The following is a 20772-nucleotide window of genomic DNA, read 5'->3' as shown; positions in this document are numbered from 1 at the left end:
CCAGAGGGTGCATTCCTCTTGCAGATCAGCATAGTTGAAGGTCACTGTAGCAGCTGAGCAGTGGCCTTTGTCCACTCCTTCACCTTGTAGCCCACAGCCCCTGGCAGGCAGCCAGCTGCTGAAAGCCTCCTCCACCCTGGGGCTCCTGCTGCTGCCAATGCTCAACAGCCCAACTCAGTTTGGGGTATGCTGGATCCTCTCTGCGCTTGAATAGGCTGTATGGGGCAGAAGGTGATTGGGAAAAAGAAAGTTTCACTCTTGAGAATAAATTACAAAGACCAGTCCTGTACAGCCAGTAGAATTAACTTTTTTACTCAAAGGGTTCTAAATTTTATTTTGTGTGAAAAATGCGTTAGGGTGAAATGTCCAGGTCTGGTACAGAAACACTGTAAATCACTGCAAATGTACAGGTGAATGATTTAGGTGCTCAGTACCTTTCTAGTACCTTTCTGGACTCTGAGGTTTTGTACATGCCTGCTTCCTGTAATAGCTTTTTTCTTCCTCTGACTTTCTGAGGTACTTTGAGCCCTACCATAAATATGATTTCTAGCCTGTTTACATGGTATGATGATTCATGCTAAAGTGGTGGATAGAAGATGCATTATAATGAATGGTTTATGCTTTCCTAATATCATTTTGTAAAGGCAACACTTACTCAATGCTCCTCCTGCAAATTTAGAAGACCCTTAGCAAGCTTGCTAAAAATGTTTGTCTTGCTCTCTGTAGTGGTAGCTGTAAGGTGTGTAGTTCTTATTGACAGGTTTAAGCCAGTGTAAAACAGTTAATAATGACAGACTTGTATCCATGATTTGTGACTGTTCACATAAGCACATAAAAGTCAGCACCAAGTTCTCTCTCCCTGATGCAGTCCACTATGAGAAGCTTCATTTGAGATTCTCCCAAGCCTGCAATCCCTAGTGCAGGTAAACCTGTTGTTGGAGTCAGTGACAGCTTTACCAGTATCAGAGTTATCAGGGCATTAGAGACAGCTCATATTAGAGCCTCTAGTTATTCTTGATTTGGGACATTAAAAGGTTAATCCTGCAAGCAGCCCATCTGTAACCACATGCATGCTGCCACTGCAGTCAATATACTCTCATGCCCGCAGTGGAACTGCTTGTGTGCTGCAGGGTGTGCTTGGGAGTAAGGGAAAAACGAGGGCTTTGCTTTTGCAGTTTATCTGATGTGGGAAATCTGAGGGTGCTGGGTCAAACATGAGCTGCTTTTAAACTTCTCAGCATGAGGGCTGTGCCTACAGCTGCTTAGGAATTTCCCATAAAAACAATTTGTCAATTGAAAGCGGAATTTCCACAAGAACAAGTTTTCCACTGGAAAATTTCCATATTGCTATTTTTATTTTTTTGTTTTCCCATGGAAATCTCCGAATTAAATACTTCCCTTTAAGTCACTTTACTCCATGAAGAAGACCTTTGTTTAGCTGATCTGAGCTAAAATGGTTTCAGCTGCCATTAAGTTGCCTGTTATGTTTTTCATCTCATTATGAATGGCAGTGCAAAAGTTTTATGGCTTAAGAAGTTCCTGTGGGCAGATCACCTTGACAGTCTTTGTGTCCCACACTGGGTTGTAGTTACTTGTGTGAAAAAGTCTACTCACTACTGAAAAAAACAATGTCAAAGTGAAACAAATTCTAAAATAGAGACCCCAAACCCTGGGAAACCAGAGGAGCCTTGTTAATTTGTGAGCTTATGTCTTTGCTGTTTAAACTCAGTTTCCCAAAATTTTGAGTATATTATACTGGTTATTTTAAATGTCTGTGGGTGTTGTAAAACTCTTGGACTCCATTTGAGATTAATGGGGAATAAAAAGTATGTTTAAGTGATTGTAAAATTGACAAGATCACAGAATCAAGATGAAGGACTTGCACTTGTTTTGTTTTAATTCCTGCCCTGGCAGCCCCTACTGAGGGCAGCTGGGTAATGGCTGAGACATTACTGGAGGTGACTGGACACCTGGTGCTGAGCATATGGGAAGGGAGAGGAATGCTGCTGATACCAAGGTGTTCATCCTATCATACAGTGACCTCTTATGGATGAACATTAAAAAAGAATGAATACCACTTTTACTTTCTAAACTAACGGTTTGAATAGTACCAATATTTGTAGTAGGTGCTGTGTTCTCCTTATGTTACAGTGTCTTCAGATTTCTGTGAGTCTTTTTCTTTGTCTTGCTGTCTCTCATCTGTTCTTCATTCTGTTCTCATTGACACATGGAGCAAGTTCTAGTCACAGCACTAAAACTTTGGTTATATTGCATGGCAACCGGCTGGCGGTTTTGGTGATCGTGACTGGTGGCATGCACAGAGTACTAGCCCCTGTTGTCCCCAAGGGAAATGTCCCCCAGGAGGAAATGGGCTGTACCAGAAAGTGCGCTGTGTGACAGCCACTGCACCAGAGGAAGCTCGCTATCTACGTGAGGCTGGAGGCAGGTGCAGATTTTTTCACCTGGTGCACACAGGAAGCAACATGGCCGATGTCTGACTCTCCTTTAGGCAGCCTTCCCTGTGCGTCTCAGAAGGGCATGGGAGTTGTGGTTAAATATTACAGTCTAACCTTTTACTTGCTCATAGACTGAACAGGAGCTAAGTAACTTTAAGCCATTAGGTCCATTTTAGGTATCTCTTCCACTGGATGAAGGGCAGTTGACTCTCAATCATATCTTCCAAATGAATAACTCGGAGTGGAATCCTGGGCTACCTTTACCTACAGAAAAGCATGGTGCCAGCACACATCTAAAGCATCCTTCTCTGTCCCTTTTTCTGCCCTCTCATAGGATTCTCTCATGTTCCCATTCCCCCTTACTCTGTCACTGGTTTGTTTTGACCCTCATAATTTTTGCTGGGTAGATTTTAGATTTTAGATTTCTGAATGCTGACTGTTGAATCTGAAGCATCTTCCTTCTTGGAGGGTAGGATTGACAGCTTATAGAAACCTTGTTTGACTGAGAAATCAGGAAGGGTTTTTGAGAGCTGCCTTGGACATTTATCCTGCCAGCATCCCCGTTCTTACCAGATGATGCTGGGAACCCTCCCAGCCCCAAACCCTTCGGCGTCCCCACTGCTTAGCTTCCCCAGTGGTGCTGAAGACAAGGTGATAGATATGAATAGAATAGAATGAATGACATAAGGACTGGTTATTAATTCTTTATTTAAATATGCCAACAGTTGCCTTTAGGCAATACCAGCATTCAAGGAAACATCAAATAGGCCTTCTGTGCTAACAGCAAAGACCTCATTGTACCAAAAAGCTGAACACAGTTTCAAAGAACACAATATATCTTCATCATTTCCACCTGTGTGTTGTTCTTTGGGAAAAACAATAAAGTCCACCTCACTGTAGTCCCCTATACTAAAATGGAAGGTTTTCTTCAAGTATAATTGAAACTGGAGTTTTCATTCACCTGTTAGAATTTGAAGACTAAGTAAAGGAATAATCACAGCAATTATTCACACTGTTTGGCAAGGAAAGAAACAACTGGCAAAACCTGCATTTGTGACAATCAGTTGTATTTCACAGATGCATTGCAAAGGCCTTGGTTCTAAATATACGATAGGCAGAAATTGTTCTGTTTAGCGTGTCCTAAAATTATCCAGCGCAGAAATACTTTAAGGAAGTATAAAAATGAATTCTCAATTTCTCAAAAGGCAGCTTAAAGAGGAAGGCATGCTGATGTGGAAGTATTGAATAAATGCCATCTTGGTAACAATTTTACCAAATGTAGGGAAGAGTCATACACGTCATGTCCTTGTTATAAGATTCATGGAGAAAATGCTCCCACTCAGATAGAAATTCACTGTAAACAGCTCTCTTGATGTTAGAGTAGATGTACTTTTGAAGATGCAGTGACTCTTAGAAGGAAAAGAGCATGTTGTGCAATAATCTGACCTTACGTTGCATAGACACTTCCAGTTTTGGAATGTGAAATGTCTGAAACTGGGAGTGGGCGGACAAGAGGTGGAGCCAGTCAGGAGCCTGGGTGGCTGCGTTTCTGAGAAACTCTCTTCTGCTGGTGAGTACTGCTAATGCACCAAGCGCACGCCTAAAGCCCTGAATAGTGCTAAGTTGAACCACTAAACAATATCAAGTTTCAAATGGACATGGAGCTATAGGGTGATATTTTGGAAGTTAATTGTATAAAACCTCATTGAAAACAAGGCTGAGTTCTTTCAGACCTCAAACCGCAGCCTCCCAAAATGCGTCAGAGACTCTAGATGCTGCAGCGAGGTCAGTTTCCCTCCCCCCCCCCCCACCTGTGAGTCAGGACAATTCTATTATTGGAAGTTTTTATTGGAGGCTCTCAATGGAGAGGTAGACAACATGCAGATGGTGAGGACACAGTGGGACAGAGTTTGGATTCTGTGCCTTTAAGTGGTGACCAACAGGCGACCAAACAGGTCAGAAGAGCATTTTTTCTGGAGAACAGTGGGATACTAAGGAAAGAATAGTATTTGAGCAAGAGGTAGGTTTGACTGATTTCACCTTCTCTCTAATTAAAACCTGGACCTGGATTCAGAGTCCACTCAAGCTGGCATTGTATCGATTTCTCAAGGAGGACAAAGGCTAAGTCTCTTGTAGGCTTAATGCCCTCAGTGCTTGTCCTCAGTTCCTTCCATATCTACTTTAGCTGAAAATCACAGAAAAATAATTTTAGAGCAGCTCTTTTCACTGTAGAAAGAAAAAGAAAACCAAGGAGGAAACAGAATGTATTTGACAGGTGGGAATTTCAGAGGTGTTATCTTGATTTTCAGTCAAGGCAGATACTTTTTTTTAAATAGAGACTTCCTGTGGGGTAGTCATCCATTTACTCTTTCCTTTTCTATAAATCCAGACCTGCTTATGGGTGGATTAACACCACTGGGACTTAAAAATATCTGTGAGCAATTCTGCCCCGTTTATATTAGTATGCCTATAACTTTTTCCTTGTTGTTTGTTATTGCTGTTATTACCTGGACTGCTCTAGCAGAGTGTTAGTACAGATTAAATTCTTGCAATAAACAGTATTTTGACAACTTGGAGCTGTGGTTTTAGATGTGCTCTTCTTTTAATGCTACCAGATGCTCTGTGCTTCCTGGACTCACTGCTAGTGGAGAAGTAGTCTCTTACAACAGTCTGTGATTAAAAGGATACCTCTAGAAATAATTTACTCTATGAGGATTTCTGTTATTTCTATGTGAAATTGCTAGCAGCAGGTAAGAGATCCTGGAAACCAGCTATAGTTATTTAATTCATAACCTGTCAGAAAATGTTTTGGTTTCAACTCCCAATGAGCACCTTGAGTGAAAAGCAGAGCATGCAAAGGGCTGACCTACCTGAGCTGTCAGCACAATGGGTAGCTCTGCATTTGAGTGATTTTCCTGAAAGCACCCCATGTGGAGTTTTTTAGCTTTATTGAAGGCTTGTGTTCTACTGGTTTGATCCACTTTTCAATTCATTGGTGGAATATTTCTATTAATTTTCCCACAAGCTGATGCAGACTGCATAAAAAGAGGAAAAAAGTAAAGATTCAGATTTGAATCCATGGGTGGTGCATTTTATAAGCAACTTCATCAATGCTTTGTTCCTAGTGATGTAAACAACCTTTTCTTTAAAAAATGAAAAACAACTGGATGCACCTCTGGTGTCCCTCTGACTGCCAAGCATTCAGTAGTAAACACTCAGGAAAATGGACCTCTTTATGCAGATGTGTCTGAGCCTGTATGTGGACCTATTCACATGTGGAGTTTGAATTGGAGAAAATAAGGGGCTCTTGATAGACTTACTGAGGCAGTTATCTGCCTGAGATTGTTTGTGCTTTTCATTCAGAAAGTTTTAAGTCTAAAGATGGTTGTGATGGAAAAAGAGCTACCTAAACCATAAAGCAAGGCCTTGGTTTATCTGAGCCTTATGATGAGGAGGGGGTGGACAGGCAAACTTAAGCAGAGCAGTGTGGTCTCCCAGAAGGGGTGTAGAACTGTCCCAGGCAGAGAATGCTCCTGGACATTTTAATGGCACTAGCTGCCACATTCCCCTTTAGTGTGATGCAGAAAATTATTTCACTTTCGTACAAGATGGAAGTAAGCTTCCTTTGTCTGCCTGGTTGCCTGCTGTCCAAAACTGCTCTGACCAGTCAGCAGGAAAAGTGAGTGCCTTTGACCTCCACTGGCCTTTTTCTGGCCTTCTTCTGCCCTTTGCTCTTTTTGGCAAGGTCCTGTTGCAATCAGACCTCATTATAGCAGCCTAAGTGCCAGCATCTTCCAGCTGTCATGTGAAACTGCAATTTGGTTCACATAAGTTCTGTTCTTTCTCTAAGCAGAATATAAAAGTTCATATCCTATCTTATGATTAGATTTGACATCCTTGTGCAGATCAAGGAGAAAAATTAATTGTTACCCTGAAGAAAGTTGTGAAGAAAAATATCAGAGTGATGGCTTTTTGCTTTTAAGTTTTGCTGATCAGAAATCAGAGGCTGAATTTTGGATCAAACATCCGTAGCGATTTTGCAATCAAATGCTCCCAGCTTGTGAAGATGCAAACAGCAGCTCCTCCAGCTTGCTCTAATGAACCAGCAGCTCTTTGTTGATGCTAGCAAAGCAATTAGGCTCCCTGTTACGCAGTTGCATCTGAGCAATTTGGTTTATTTTACTCAAGGAGACCTCACCAATCCACAATTAAAGTGACATTTTCATCTCTCACTTAAGGGTTGAGAAAATGCTTTTGAAGGTCTTTGTTCCTCTGATGAGCTTGGGAGAGGAACAAAATCAAACAAGGTTTCTTTGTGGAAGGAGTTGGGTCGTGACTGAGACAGTTGGTTACTTCATTATAGCAAACACGTAGGTGGCCTTCTCATGTTTTTAGATCCAAGAGAGGAGCTCTGACTTGACTGACATCTTTGAGGGGAGTGGAGTCAATCCTTTGCAGAAGGAGGGTCAGGTCAGCTGTACCATATGCAGCACGCACTGACAGTGAGCCCTTTCCTCTCAGCTGCTTTGAAATTATAGTCTCTATCTTTTTGGCATCAGATCCAAGTGGTGAGATGGGCCTGAGTTCGAGCAACTTAAAATGTCTGTAAGTTTTTGCACCTGTTTGATTGTGGTATTTATAGCTCATTTTTACTGGTGCTTTCTTTTCAGTGTAGCAGTTGCCAGCAGACTTCCTTGCTGGTACTGGTTCCACTCTCAAGGAAAGACTGGATGTAATTTGGAGGATCATTAGGGTGAGATCAGCTCTTGAAACCTGAGTCAAGTTAATGATGAAACCTGAGTTTTGTTAATAATACATTGTAATTATTACTCCCAGCAAGGCAGATACCTCATATTTCTCATCTTTTTAGCTTGAGGATCCTAGTTACTGTGATCTTGCTTGGGTCTACAAGAGGAAGATACCTGGTCTGCACCTCCAGATTTCCACTTGAGCTTTCCCAGGCAGAGCAATGTCTCTGCAGATGTCAGTGTGTTACACAAGCTGGGGTGCAGAGGAGGATACATGATCAAGAGATGAAACAGAAAACATTAATAATAAAGGACACCTAATTGGACATGCCCTTTTGCCCAGCAACAAGGACATATGTCACTGTACAGAAGGCACTAAGCTCGTGGCAACCTGCTCCCACCTCCTACAGGTCTTCTTGAGGACAAAATTGCATTATGAGCTGAGCCACTTGCCTGCTGCAATTGCCAATAAAGCATTAATCCTAACCCTTTGTAGACTGCATCTATGCTTGCACCTCTGAGATGCTGGGCCAGATTGGAGAGGTGACATAAATCATGGTGTGCCTTACATGTTGGTGAGTGGGAGGGGAGTGCACACTGGGGAAAACGATACTGTGCAGGGGCGGGAGGGAGAAGGCTGTGGCAGGAAAAGCAACCTGCAGCAGGATGTAGGATGATGTGAGATAGTGCAGACTCTTTTTACTTAATGCCGTATTTCCTTACTGCCTCCCGTAGCTCCTGTTGCAGCCTCCCCTGCTGTCCTGTGCTGGTGCCCACTGCCTCCATTTGCCTATGGTGGAGTGGTGTGCTTTAACCAACTGTAGGCTTTCATTTTGTGGGAAATGCCATTGTGGAACTGCTGTCCCATTTGAAGTGCAGGGCACCACTATATCCAGCCTCCCATCCCACCTGTGCCATCTCTTTGTGAAGGTGTGAGTTAGGGACTTACTTTAGGACAAGGGGAAATGCCCTTAAGTTGCACCAGGGGAGGTTTAGTTTGGGAATTAGGAAAACTTTCTTCATAGCACCTGAACAGGCTGCTCAGGGAAGTGGTGGAGTCACCATTCCTGGAAGTATTTACAGTCTTGTGCATGTGGCACTTAAGGACATGGTTTAGTGGTGGATTTAACAGTCCACCACTATTGAGTTAATGGCTGGGCTCAGTGATATTAACGGTCTTTTCAATCTAAATTATTCCATGATTCTACATTTGGGACAAGAAGGTCCCAACACCCATAGTTTAAACACTGGCCAAAGGAGAAAGCCTATGTCAGGAACTTACCAAAAAAGAAGATTTCATTCCCCAATTTTGGGATTTCAGTCTATTCTACAGAATTTTAGAAAATACAATGTAATAGTAAATGTTATGTTTCCTTAAGTGTAGACTGAAGATGATTTTTCATTTTTCTAATACACTTTTCTGTGGTTTTCTTAGTTTAATATTCTCCTTTGTACATTTCTTTAAATAGGTGCAATCTTAAAAAGATAGGTAATATATTATTGTTGCTTAGACAGTTCCAAATCTGAGTGGGAAGATACGCTGAGGCTGTGATCACTGTATTTTTAACTTTATAACTTAAGATCCCCAAAGTGGTTGAGGGTATATGGTCCTGTTTCCTATTAACTTTATGGAAATATATTGCCAGAATATGGTCTTCAGTATTTAAGCCTACTAATAATTATTTTTACATCCATATTTCCTCTAATATAAGAACATCTATTCTTCATTTAAGATGAAAATTAAATTGTCTGAAGAATAGTATCATCAACTGATTTGCCTTACATCATCATGTTTATCTATTCTAGTAAAAAAATCAGTGATTATTAAATTTACTGCTAAGGCAAAGAATGAAAAGAGAAAACTATGATGCTGCACAAAGAGTGCTCTTGCATCAATGGGAATTAGTAACAGCATATAAAGACAAGAACATGGTCTCAATTTCCCACTGTAGTTAATGTTAAAAATTTAATCTTATTAACTTCAATTACTTTTTGCTTAATGTTAAAATCAGAGGAAAATAAAAAAATTAATTTCAGAATAACCATTTGGATTGAATCTTGCATGTGAAGTTGGCAATATGTTACAGTGGGCTTTTTTCCCTGTTGTAAATGAGAGATAAAGTCTGGTAAAAACCTGTGTGTTTTTGTTTAGCCCAGCAGAAGTGATGGGCGGTATTTGGAGGCAGACAGGAAGGCTGCATAATAATGAAACAAAGCCCTCTTGTGTGTGTCAGCCAAACGAGTCATGATATCAAATAGAAAAAGCAAAATTGTGGGAGACACCATTTCCTTGCCCAGCTTATGCAGAGCACCAGTCAGCATTAGGAATTTGGCATGAGTGTGGCTTCCAGTAGTGGTATCCCAGTCACAGGCTTTAAATAGTTGCAGATGTTCTGAAGGGAACTGGGGGGACCATCCCTACCTTCCTTTTGGGAAGCAGGGAGCGAAGTGCATGGCTTGCGGGAGCACAGAGTTTGCCTGGAAGGAGACTTGGTTGAACATCTCTGAACACCTCAGCTGAGTGTAGCTGTGGCTTGTCCTATTGCAGTCAAACCACGGGAGGCTCAGGGCTCCTGTCAGGAGGAGCAGTGGGATGGTCTGTGTGGCAGCCCAAGCAGGGCTGGCTGGCACCAGCAGTTGGCCAAGCCCTCCTGTTCTTGGCCAAGGGGTGACCTTTGGCTGCAGCCTGAAACAGCAGTAACTGATGTCTCCCTTCCTGGCAGGTCCTTCGTGCCAGGGAGGGGCTGTGCACCAGCCTGGGGCAGGTGTGGCAGGACCGGGCTGTGAGAGAGCCACTGTGCCCCACTGCTGCTGGCCGGGCACAGCCACGGGCCAGGGCATGGGACCTGCTCCCTGCCTTCTCCTCCTGCTGCTCCCTGGAGTTTGTTGGTTCAGCTCTGGTTTTGCCTCTGAATCTATGATGGGTTGCTTATTGGGATGTCTTAATAGAAAGCTTCCGACTATTTGTTATGGGAAGTCAGGATGCAAAAACCACATGGAAGATCTGCCTGGTCTTCTCACCTTTACTCTTGTTATAATGTCAGTGAAAAGGGCGTGATTTCAAAATCTGACTTTTACCCCCCTTGTGTTCTCAAGTTTCTCAATTTAGAAACAGGAAGCTGTTTTGCATAAAGGTAAGATTGGGTTTTTAGCAAGAAAAGTTGATGTTAGACAGACTAAATATACCCACACAGTCATACTCAGTGGGTAGTCCTGGCTATTTTTAGGCTTTATTTGTGCCTCTCTTTATTTGTTTTATTTTAGTGACACCTCCACTGTACCTTCAGCTCGTAGAGAGGCACCACTTCCTGCCCTGGTATGAAACTGGCAATTACAGCCAGCCTTGTCAGGTGTCATTTATCAGGCATTGCAGAGGGCTGGTTTCAGCAAAGGAAGAACAAAGCTTAATAAAAAGGGAGAGAGGCAGAAACATTCTCTTAATAATTTGCCCTTTGCAACAGCAGACCCTTATCAGATCACCCACGCTCATCTGGCTGCTGACGCTGTACTTGCTTCATTAGTACGAGCTATTTTTACACCTTTTGTGACTTTTGAGGAACCGAGTGGGCCTGCTGGCTTGTAGTGATTCACCGTCTCCAGGCGAACAGGGTGTCCTCAAACCCTGTCGGTGGGGGGGAAGGGAGAAGTAGGAGAACGAGTTCAATTGAATAAGCAAGTCAATTAAGTGGATTATTTATCTTAGGTGGTCTGAGTGATAACACATTGCAATGTGGTCTTAAGGAAAATAGCCCTATATGTTTTTGGTTGGCAGTGCAACATTTCAGATTGTTAGGAGCTATCCTAAGGAACATTCAGGAATAATTAGTTTAAGTCTAGCTTACCAAACATGCATGCTTGCACATATACTCTGTGTGATCATTTCCCTGTCTATAAAGGGAATGTTGAGGTCTAGACATGGGGATGTTTGGGAGTTGAACTTGATCTTTAAAGGTCTCTTCCAACTCAAAACATTGGGTTGCGTGTTGGTGATGCTTTTTTTGTTTGTTGTGTACAAGTGTCGTTGATGTATCGCAAGCACCTAAGGTACTTTTCGGCCAGACTGTTAGGTGATTTCTCTTCCACTTCTGATAATGAAAAGAAAAACTAAACTTGATGGAATGAGCTAGGCAGGATGCAGGAGAAGGAAAACCCTGTATGAAGTTGTCTGGAGTTTTTTAAAGCTGAGCAACAGTTGCTTTCTCTTTTGATGGATCTTAAGAGAGAGTGTCCTCTTGGAGCCTCTTGGGCTCTTGCCTGGTGGCTGAAACTAGGATTCTTTGCTGCCCTTATTTTAGCTTCTCAGGGACAGGAGTACTTTGGTGTTCAATGGTTTCATATGGCAGATTTCCTTGGAATAGTTTCAAAAGTTAGTGGTATGTGGGACACGTATATGAAATTTTAAGGTGCTGTGGTGATGCACCCTGATCTAACCTTGTCTGGTGAAAAGTCATCATGAAATCTGAACAGTGTCTTTCCTGAAAAATGTTTTGGGTTTTATTATGTTGTGCTTGTTGAGATCTGTAACTTAGCTGTCAGCTTGGTCTGTGCCTTAAATAGCAACAGCTTTATAATAACCGAAGTTTTAAATGCAGTTTCAGGCATTTTGGTAGACATTAATCTCTTCAGAAGTGTTTGCTTGTGAGAGTCATGGTAATGTTAATAAACACAGTTGATTTGTGTTTTGTAGAAAGAAACTTAAGTGCAAAGAGTGAAATTTCATGTATAACTACAAAATGCAGCAAAAAGCATATGCGTATTTTGCTGAATTTTTAAGAGGTGTTCTGATACAACTGAATGTTATGCATACTGACTTTCAATGCTTCATACAGTAAAAAAGAACAAAGTACTGTAAAATATGACCAGAATAATTGTAAGGAGTTCTTTTTTATTATTCTTTTCCTCTGTTGGCCATCCTGAGGGTTGTAAAGAAAGCAGCATTCTTAAATATGCAGTCTAATTAATGTATCCTCCATTACCACTATAGTGATCGGAATCTTTAGGCAATGCTCAGTGACTGGATTTGCTACACCAAAATGCCTGTATTGAGTCATTAGTCAAATGAAACATTTTGGCTGCTGAGTAGTGACTGTTGTGACATCTATGCGATATTTAGGATTTGAGGTTTAATAGTCGATCTCAGCTGAACTCTTACAAAGTGTTCAGGATGGAATGAAATAAAACTGCTGTGAAGACCCATTCTACTTTGGTGGCAAAAAGTGAAAAAAAAAAAGTAAGAACATACTGTTGATGTTTAGCCTGTGTCTGATTTTGTTTTGACATGTAATGACCACAGAGCTTAGTAAACAAGGACAGGTTTTAAAATAAGCTTGTATAATAATTGGTGTGGGTGAAAAACAAATGCAAGCTCAGGTACTATAAATGTCTTCATATGTAATTCTTCCCAGGGTGAGAGTTTCAGTCTGAGGCAGTGCATTTGCTCATTCAAAAAGGTGTTTGAAAGATACTAATATTTTCATGTGAAATGAAAGTGGTTTCTTCTGACATGGTGTGAAAGGAGGCATGACTGTTCACAAAATCTGCCATGGTTGCATAATTAGGATTGTGTAACTTTTTAACTTAAAAAACCTCACTTCCCAGAAAATTCAGTTATATTTTCCTTCTGAGGTGAAAATGCTAGGCGAAGGCCTGATATTTGCCTAGTATTTCCTTTTGGCATGAGAAGAATAATTACTTTGTACCTAAAAATGTTGCAATATTTACTCAAATTTTGATCTTTTTTTTTTTTCCTGGGAAAACTTGGGGGAAAGCTGTACCATAGATTTACCAGAACACATCTGTGTTCTCCCTGGTGGCTGCCTGTCTGCAGTTCTTGTGTGAAAATGATGAGGCATTTCAGCCTTTGCATGTCTTTCAGTTAGGAAAATTCTTATATCTGACAACTTTAACAGTTTGAACTCTCCAGTGAAAATGTTCTTACCCTTCCTACTGTAGGTGATGTTTTATAAGTTTGTAAATTACTACAGACCACATCCGCATGGGAATCTTGCTCTTTGCATACACTTTGTCCTTCCTGCTGCTAAATTAATAGTTTACCTAATCTGTCCTTTATTAGGTGTGCAATTTCCCTTTCCGATTAACACGTTCCTTTGTGTTGAATTGAGAAAAAAAATCCTTTAATCTCAGTAATTTTCACCAGTTCTTCCAAATGCAAGGCTTCCGTTGTAATCCCAGTGGCATCACATAGCATCATTGGTTAGTGTCTGAGCTTTTGCTTTGCTGAAGTTTTTAGCCCTTTTTTGGGCAGGGCCAAAGCTCCATTTCTTTTCTACATGGCGAAAAGTAATTCTACAAATGGTGATTAGAAACTATTTGACACTTCTATGGTTTGGCACAGTATCCTTGTGTTTAACTGCTGTGGCTCAGAAGAAAGTGAGATAAAGTTGAGTTTCTGCTGACAGTGGTCCAAGAATTAAGAGCTCATTTGTATCTCAGCACTGTTTTGGATACTCCTGTACATTGTTAATGTGTGTTTAGTAAATACTATTGCTTACTACTTAATTCACCCTTGAGAGACACTCATTCTTCTGCAGATAGCACCAACAGGATTAGGCATCATATAAGCCTTGTTTCAGCCATCAAAATGGTGTTTAAAGAGGACCTTGGTGGGCAAGGAACAGTCAGTTTCTGACTGTTCCTTGCATGGGAGCTGTTCTCACTCTTATAAGTCACCGTGTACTACAGTTCAAAAGAAGATGGGGAGTGGGCAGGGCAAAACAATTGTGGTATTTTAATTGCCTTCTGAAATTTTAATAATCCTGGAAGTACTGTGCGTCAGTTCTGCTGTTGCTCTGCCATTACATGTTAAGGTCCACATGGGAAATTACGGGTATTTTATTAAACTGTTTTCATTTTTTAACTTGTTCCCCAAGGAAATAAGTACCAGTTTGAAACAATTAGCAGTTTATATAGTTCTCTTGTTTAGTTTTGTATCTGAATAATCCAAATCCTTTCCTTTTGTATAGAGACAGATTCAGGACGTCCATGTCAGAAGGCAGTCAGAACAGGTAGATTTTGTATTATCCAACATGCTCTGTCAGACTCTTGAAGTTCACAGCAAGATTAGGCAACCAGAAACAAAATATTTACCTGATCCATTAAAAGCAGTGGGATCAGAGGGATCAATTAACTGCTAATTGGTTGACAAGATTGTTTGACTTGTTGGCTGTTTTGGCATCTCTTTGATAGCAGGGTTTTGTTCAGTTCAAGGAGAAGAATTGAGATTTGTTTTCAAATTCCTACCTATAAAGGAAGCATTTAAGATTAATTTGACTCCTGCATAGTTTTTTCTCTCTTTTTTTTTTCCTTTTAATACTCATCCGGTGGAAATAAGTGCTCAACCTTTTTTTATACATTTTTTTTCCATCTGATAGTAATGTGTACATTGTGTATGGTGCTGAAAAAGGAAATAATGATATACTTCTAAGTGAGAAATCCTTGTCATTATAGTTAAAAGGTCATTGTTAAAGTATTTCTGCTCTGGACTTCCTATATGGCTTCTTAAAATACACTCCATTTGAAGTTAAGGATTTTTGTTGGTACTGTTTTTCTACAGAGAGCAACAGTTTAAAATTATGTTTGAGATACTTAACATAGCAAAAACTGAGTGTTTTGCTGCAGTTGTACTCAAAGCATTTATGATACAAACCAGCATGTCATGATGAAAATCACCTATGTTTTCTTACTACTGTGTAATTGAACATTTCTTGCAATATATGTTACAATTCTCTCTGTAGACATCTTAGAGGTGTTGGATTAGTTTATTTTCACCTTGTGGCAAATAACTTCAGGTATTTCATATGTAGGATGTAAAAGCCTAAACCTAAGTGGTCTGATTCTGTTTGTTTTTGTGAGGAATAAATCTGGAATGATGTCCTTGGATTTGCAACTCATTGCTTCAGATTCATACCAGATTAATGTAGAAACAGAGTTTGCCTTCCTTCTTGTTGGAATAATTTGTCTCCTTTCAGTCTCTCTGAGTCAAATCTTGTAATGAGAGGCTCTTGTTTCATAACTGATTTTTCTCTTAGTGTGTGCCTGACCTCTGACTCAGTAGGGTCACATTCAGGTCTTCATCACAGCAAGTACACATAGACATTTATATGAAATGTCTGAACAGATCTAAGATCCTACAGTTCAGGTTATCAGGTGTTAGGGTACAACAGATTAGATTACTTGATTGTTTTCTTGTTGGTGTCAATGTGCTTTTAAAGTATGTTCTTCAACATACTCTCATAATGGTCTTAGGTAATATTTTGAATTATATGAAATAATTAAGATTAAGGTGAATTTGGTAAAAGCATAAAATTAATTAAATATTCAGTACTACTACAGTTGTCTAAAATGTGTTAGATGCCAATTCTCAATGGCTGAGATTCTAGAACAGTTCTCCAAGTATAAGCCACAGTTCAAGCACTGAAATAATAATTGCACAAATCAAAATGCCAGGTTTTTCACCACTTCTAGTTTGACACACACAGAATCCAGCAACTTGAAACCAGCAACTACCAGGGACACAAATGTGCCCTCATGAAGACAAAAGCCTGAAGTTGTTGTTTGGTCACCATGAGGTTGCAGTCTGCCCTGGATGTATCTGTAACTGGATCCTCTCAGTGAGTCCCCTCAGTTCCTGGCTTCTTGGGGAATCCTTGTGAGCACAATATAGCAATGGAGAACAGATCCTGCCCTGTAGCTTGTCCTCAAGTAATCTCAGTACAGTTTGTTAGATCATTGTGTACTGCGTGCACTTGCTGAGCAATGTTTGGGTTTGTATTGGATGGTACTTTTAAATGACATTTAAAAAAGTATATTGTAATAATTAGTTCAGCTGCCCAAATTAAAAAAAAAAAAGGCATCAAAAAACTACCCAAAAAAAAACCACCCCAAAAAACCTGAAAATCCAACCAAACCCATAAGTATGAATCTAAATATTTCAGGGTTCTTCAAAACTGTGGTTCTCTGGCTGATTTTGGAGAATGGCAATACATTCAATAAAGCACTGAAATCCAGAGGGCAGGCAGAACATCTGGGGTGGAATTAAATTAACAATTTAGAGTAATACCTTCAAATCTGAAGAGGTAACAACAGCAGTTATAACATAGAAAGTGGTAGATTAAAATAAATACATCTAACCTGTTTTAAAAGAGCTGCCTTCTTTGATTCGCATGTGCAAAGTGATGTCTTACTCCTCTTGCTCCTGCCAAACTGGAGCAAAAGCACAAGCATGCTCCCATTCCCCAGTAATTCAGACTTTGCCAAGTGTCAGTTGGTCATCTTTTTTTCATTTCTGTAAAATGCCAAAACTATACACGCCAAGGACTGCATTCTTTTTGTTATGTTGCTGCATAACCTCCTCAGCCCATGAATGAATATATGACCTTGGAAAGAAGGATGAACAAATGCTTATCTGTCTTCATACCAGTTAAATCCTTCAGTTCAGAGGTGCACACTGGATGCTGGTTGAGAGGTCTTCTTTAGACTTAGCCCACCTATGACTTTGCCTTTGCAGAAGAAACTATAAATCCATGTTTTACTAGGGATCTCAGTCTTTTTTAATTTTTCACAGGGATATCAACACCAAGCAGTTATTTGGTGAATCTCATTAGTAGGTCAGAAGGAAGCATGTAGGACAGCAAGCTGAAAGTATGCTGCCTTTCTTCCTGAAAGGCCTAGGCAATTTTCTTCTCAGTTGCAGGTGGGGATGAGTTCAGAGGTGGCCTCTCTTGTAAGGCTGCTGGGCTTATCCGAGACATAAACTAGACTTGCCTAATAAGAGTCTTGGCAGAGGTCTGTGCATGAATGTAAGGATTTCATAGGAGCCACTGCAGTTTGTCTGTGCTAACACTTGCCCTGTAGAACACAAATTCTTCAGGGTCCAGTTACTGTGGTTTTAAGCCAGCTTTGTGCTGGCAGAGCTGGACAGAAAAGATTTAAAACAAGGCTGGATCTGACCCTTAGTCCTTACGCTAGAGTCAATATTTATTCTGTATGGTGCACTCAGGATTTAGCCTGGAAGACATAAGCTTCCAATTTGTTCACTTGCAAGAGCTGTAATATGAGCTACAAATTGAGAAGCAGTAAAAGTAATATCTTGCCAAATTTTATTTTAAAGCTGTTGAGTGTAACCATTTTAATGGTCTGGAAAAAAAAAGAGAAAAAAAAAAGAAGAAATAATCTTGGAACTTTGCAGTCAATCAGATATACATCCCCTGCATATAGCTCACAAAGGCACTCTCATTAAAAAAGGAGCAATAGGATAATGTTCCTTTCTAGAAAGTTTTCAAAGTCTTGATTTAGTAGGTGCATCTGACATAAATACAGCTCCTGGTTTCCAAGTAATCTTCTCATGTTCAAAGTTTTCATAGAAGTGAAATGTCCTGTTTTGAAGCAGGCAGATAGCACAGCTAATGTGACTAGGGGAGCTGGCTCTTGGGTCACATTCCTGCCAGGAAACCTTGCTTGGCCACCAACCAGGAAGGACTTTGCAGCTCCTGTCAAACAATGTGGTCCGTGCAACTCCCATACGGCTTCTGATCCGGGTAGGTGGGCTCTTACTCACTTCAGCAGAGCTGAGCCGTGCCAAAGGTATTAAAAAAATTGTGCCCTTTTATCATCCTTAGTTCCTTGGTTTTAAATAGGTAGTACTTGAAATATAATGAGTTTCTGCCTATCGAATAGTATGTATTTGATGAAAAGCAATATTTAAAAGTGTATTTACAATTTTTCCTAAAGGAGAAACATTAATCACTTGGAAAACATTGAAGTACTTTGTTGGTTTAAGCTAGGCTGTGGATGCAGCCAGATGAGATAGAGTTTTGACTGGATAAAACAGACACAATGCCAACTAGCTTTGCAGTATCTTACATTTCTTCAGTTAGGCCAGTCTCCCATTAGGGAGGGGAAAAAAGAACAAGAGAAATAATATTAAAGCCATCTTTGACACAGGATGGATGGCAGCTCAAACCAAACCAGAAATTATTATGTTCATTCTGGAAAGGGATTTATTTTTCCCAGGAGAGTGGCTCTTGCCATACTTAAACCATCAATAATCCCTGTAATTGGTCTCTACCTGTTTCATTGTGGAGGTTGAAAAACTGTATAGAATGTTCTGAAGTTGCAGGACTGAAGAAGGGCTTTAACTCTGTAACAGAGTTCTCAGTCCAGAACAGAAATGTTTTGGATCTATATTAACATAATCTTTTGCTGAAATAAAACCATTGCTGTCACATTGATGTGACTGGCAGATTTCTTCTATAAGGGTGCTCTCAGTGAAAGGAGTATGGAAGGAAAGGATTCTCCCATCTTCTAGAAATTTCTCCTTCACCATTTGCAAAATTGCCTAATAAGGAGAAGAGTATTTTTCTTTGAAGATAGAAAATGCCTCTTTGCTCTTTCAGTGAGGAGCATTCACTCTTATCCCTGTTTCTGTTTTCTCAAGCCACATATTTTCCTTTACATCTGTGCTCATATATTGGTGTCATTAGCGACCTGGGATTCAGTGTAGCTCAGCTGCTGGAACTGCTGGGCCACTTACCTGCCATTTCCTCATGAGCCCCTGCTGAGCCGCTCTGCAGTAACCACTTCTGGTATAATGTAACTCGTGCACAAGTATTTCTTTTTCCATTTGTACTGACACTTTTTATTTGAGGAAGTGGATTAGGAAATTAAAAAAAAAAAATATATATACTTGGATTGCATTTTCCTTTTTTTATTTTAGAGAATCAGACAACAGACTTATTTAAAGAAGTCATTAACACATCAAAGTTAAATGACATTTTTATATAAAACATTCTGGTTTGCATTTGATAACCTGCTGTTATTTTGTACTACAGGGGTTTTCTCTGTAGTTAAAAAAAAATAGTTGACTACACCAACATTCCATCAGTTATTGCTGGCCTAACTACTGATATATTATTTGTACTACTAATGATTAATTCGTAGCAGGTGGCATGGTACTGATTCTATTTGTGTCAAGTTATCAGGCTTTGGTAATGTCCATTTGTTCTTGGAAAGTGTTATTAATTACAAAGAACTAAAAAATATTTTTCAATTTTTTGTTGATTTCTTTCCTTTATAGATGTTAATTTTATAATTTTTTAATGTTATTCAACGGAAAAAACATGAGTACTCTAGCTTCTTTGTGATAGTTGCTAATTGAGGATCATTACAATAGTCTTTATCCCCTACTCTGAAGCTTATGTTCCAGCTGTTTCTAAAGATCTGTTCTTTAGAGATGCTCTGACTTTTGGGATAAATAAAAACAATAAAGAAATGCTGTCATTGTTGTTTTTGTTGTCACCGTTGAACATATATCCTTTTTCATGAAACAAAAGCAGAAATCTGTTTTTGAAGAAAGATGTGTTGAAAACGGAGAGTCCTCCTTTCATGCGAGAAACGGTCTTAAGGCAATGAGATGATGCTCAGGCTCCCTCTTCTCTGAGCTGGTCTTTTCAGGAATACAGAGTAGCCTACAGTGTGGTGAGTCAGAGAGGTGGCAAGTTATGGCTGTCACAGAAGTCTTTTAACCATGTTTTCTGTAATTTTCTTCTGCAAATTTCTTCTCTGAGAAGGCAGCCGTATATTCTGTAGTACTATCACACAGGTGTTAACTAATTTGGACATCTGTTCCTGTTTCGCTACATTTTCTTGTCCCTGAGTGATGACACCCTGACCAGGAGTCTATGCTAGCCCCTGAAACATTTAATGAGAGGCCTGGAGTCTAAAAGTATTAGCTGGAGAGAGGCATTGAAAGGGGATTTGCCAAGGGGATTCAGGGATAATCCAGGTTTAACAAAGGCATAGGAATGAAGAGGTACATTGGCAGCTCTCTTTTCACTGATTCAGGAAGGTGAGACTTTATTAGTTTAGACTTGCTGTTATTCATCTACACATTAGAAACCTAAGTCCTTTAAAACTATTCATGCTTATAGTCTTCAAATGTAATTACTCAGACCTCTAAGACACAACATGAAATTTTCTAGTGGACAGGTAAATTAAATTTTCAGAGCTCTACTGTAAATAGAAGATTTTCATCATCATCTATACCTAATCAAAAATTTCTTATAATTGTATTTTTTCCCCCACAGGAAATGTGAAGATAGTCATGCCTATTAGATGTTTAGAAAATGCAGGTAATTACTTTATACTGAAAAAAAATTCTGAAGCGCCTATTACCTGTGTGTTTTCCTGCACTTTGCTATTGTTTCTTTAAGCCAAATTAATTTTCTCCACTGTAGGAATGAAAAGTATTCCAGTATGTGTAATACTGGTTTTTTTAACTCATTTCCTTGCTATAGTAAAATCATGGCTGTCTTTATAATTCTCCCTATATTATCCAGAAAATGTCTTGTGTTTGGATAACATCAAAACAGAGAGTGAACATTTTACTTCAAATTCAAATGCTGTACTTTTCTATGGTAATCATACCTCTGAGCTTTTGGTCTTTTTAATGGAAACCTGTTGTGTTTACGCATTACAAATGCATGTGTACCTGGATGGAATTGTTTCAACAGTGAAATCTAAAATGCTAAAGTCACATAAACACAGTCTCT

The 20772-nt window shown here is 39.8% G+C and overlaps 1 protein-coding gene across 11 annotated transcripts in view; it reads left to right on the top strand.

The window, feature by feature from the left end:
- The window catches only part of HIVEP2 (HIVEP zinc finger 2), a 135804-nt gene that overhangs the window by 89990 nt on the left and 25042 nt on the right, over positions 1 to 20772 (top strand). For 8 of the 11 annotated variants that reach the window (XM_053974667.1, XM_053974659.1, XM_053974669.1 and 5 more), the window contains one exon: positions 20308 to 20352. The exons of the other annotated variants lie outside the window; for them this stretch is intronic. The gene's annotated coding sequence lies outside the window, so the exon portion shown is untranslated. The remainder of the gene's footprint in view (positions 1 to 20307; positions 20353 to 20772) is intronic. 11 annotated transcript variants of the gene reach the window in all.

The sequence above is a fragment of the Vidua macroura genome, chromosome 3 (assembly GCF_024509145.1).
Source record: "Vidua macroura isolate BioBank_ID:100142 chromosome 3, ASM2450914v1, whole genome shotgun sequence".
In the NCBI taxonomy this organism is placed as follows: Eukaryota; Metazoa; Chordata; class Aves; order Passeriformes; family Viduidae; genus Vidua; species Vidua macroura.
The sequence above is the reverse complement of the archived record's forward strand: the minus strand, read 5'-3'. Positions and strand labels throughout refer to the sequence as shown.